At 40.0% G+C, this 2,500-nt stretch overlaps 1 protein-coding gene across 1 annotated transcript in view; it reads right to left on the bottom strand.

The window, feature by feature from the left end:
- LOC138863620 (uncharacterized) overlaps window positions 1-2,500 on the bottom strand; it is a 7,925-nt gene that overhangs the window by 3,864 nt on the left and 1,561 nt on the right. The gene's annotated exons all lie outside the window — the stretch shown is intronic.

Genomic DNA, 2,500 nt, shown 5'->3' with positions numbered 1-2,500 from the left:
TGCAGAGTTACTACACAAAATGAAAATTATGAATGGTTTATTCGACTCTTTCCATGGACAGATAACTCTGATGTCTGGAAAGTGCACCATAAAAACGCATTCCAGAGATATATATCAGTACAGCCAACAACAAAAGGGATGTCGCCTCACGAGAACTGGCTCGCAGAGATCATGCCCTTCTTGCCCTGAAAGGCGGCCCACGTTGAAGCAGCCAAGACACAGTAAAGATGGTTTGAATATGAGGAGGGAAATTACGGAAACCAGGCAAAAAAGTGCAACAATGGCTGAAGTATAAATATATATATATATATATATATATATATATATATATATATATATATATATAGAGAGAGAGAGAGAGAGAGAGAGAGAGAGAGAGAGAGAGAGAGAGAGAGATGGAGGGAGAGCAAGAAAGAGAAAGAACTTTTATTCCTGTTTAGTTATATTGATGGATTTACTTCAGAGCTGCTATAAAAAATACGTTATCGTATATTATTTCGAAAATAATTATCACGTAATCTTGTTGCATCGTTTTGTTTTAATTCCTTGCCATGTTTTCTATATGAAAAATACTTAAATATTTTTGGAACTGAATAGGAAGTTCCAACATATTCGTCAGACGGAATGTATTATCGCAGATTATCCTAGGTACCTGCTCTCTCTCTCTCCTCCGTTTATATCACCTGGAGCTGCTACCAAGATAATAGTAAACTTTTGATATGTTATTTAGAAAATAAAATAATACTCGAGATAATATTTCATTTGCTATATTTACCATATGTTTACAATCATTTCAATACAAAAATTAACGAAATGATTATGCACTCGACCGCCACCGCCTGGTTCCCGTGCTTTTTCGGACGCCGTCGATGTACCATGGAAGGAGGATGGCATTTCGCTCGTTTCAGACGCCGCCCAACAACCTAACGAGCCAGTCCGAAATGGCGAACTACCGACCAACAACAAGTAAACAGTACGTGGCGTTTTACCCACTTGAGGTTGACCTCGCCTGAGCAGGAGAACGCGCCGGCAAACGAGAGACACCGGACAGCAGAGAAGGACTCTTTCAAGTTATGTATCCTATATTGCGCGCTGTTGACTATTTCCCTAGGTGTTCCGAATAAAGCGAGCGCTAGCGAGTGCCAGTGATCGTAATCGTAATTGTGATTGACCTTAAAGTGACCGTAATCGTGATCAGGATTGACCTTGAAGTGACTGTAATCGTGATTAGGATTGACCTTGAAGTGACCGTAATCGTGATTGTGATTGACTTTAAAGTCACTGTGACCATGAATGATCGTGACCGCAAGTGACCATCCGTTGAATATAAATGAACGGTAATTGTGTATTGTTTCGTGTTCTTATATACGTTTCCTTTGTCGTTGATAGTTTCTATTGTTGTATATTGTATATCTTTTTGTGTAACGCATTGTTTAGATGTTTTCCGTTATATGTATATCACAATTCACTTAATGGTAATTACAAGCGAAAGAGGAATAATAGTAATAGGTGTATATAACGAAATGAACACTAAAAACTTGCCTCTGAAGATAGAATTAAAAATACGTTACAATAACTTTTCCTAAGTGCAGGAGTACATGATTCCTTGGTAGCAGCTACTGATCTATACAAATTACCCCTAAAATCAAATAATATTGGCGTTATAATCGCTACACCTCTCTCTATATATATACCTTCAGGCTAGTACAGTGGTAACGTGTCGGCCTCTCATCCTAGGGGTCGGCGGTTCCCGCCCCGCCCAGGCGCGTGAAGTTGAAATTGTCACCGGAAGGTTACTGCCGAGCCTGGCACCATAGTGGGCAAGGACTAAGCTCTGTCGCGTCAGCACTAGCTGACATATGTTGATCGAGTCGACATTAGGCTGGAATCCCCCATACCCCGGGCGAGGTTTAGCTTCGCATATCGGACTTATCCTTATCCTCTCTCTCTCAATCTCTTCCCCTCCTAGCTCCTGTGTGTGTGTGTGTTTGAAGGAGTAGCAGAGTCTTGGGTACCTGGACTAGTTTATTGGGAGTCACAAATGACGTTCAAAGGTTTTAAGTCAGGATGCCATAGGCTATATTTGCTGTTTTAGGCTTATAATCGGCCGTTTTACATTATCAGTTGAGCGTGTCTTTCGTCTTTCAATACTGTCACTTATACTGTAACATTTTTTCTATTGTGTTTTTGTAATGATTCATACAGCTCGAAGGTTATTCGGGATGTCGGTAAAAGACTGCGCGTGGAAGCAAGGTCTATATAAGTACTTATATAGACCTTGCGTGGAAGGAGGCTGAAGGGGGAGGATGTTATCTATACTTGTATGTGTGGATAGTGTTATGTATGTGATGATAGTGAGCAAGACGAAAACAGGTATTGAATTACGCCTATCGCCACCAGAAGAGGAAGCCAATGGTAGAAATGAGGAAAATGATGGGTAAAAATTATATAGATATATATACACAAGAGAATGGATGTATGTAGCTAAATATACACATAT

This window comes from Penaeus vannamei, chromosome 12 (genome assembly GCF_042767895.1).
Source record: "Penaeus vannamei isolate JL-2024 chromosome 12, ASM4276789v1, whole genome shotgun sequence".
Lineage (NCBI taxonomy): Eukaryota > Metazoa > Arthropoda > Malacostraca > Decapoda > Penaeidae > Penaeus > Penaeus vannamei.
The sequence above is the reverse complement of the archived record's forward strand: the minus strand, read 5'-3'. Positions and strand labels throughout refer to the sequence as shown.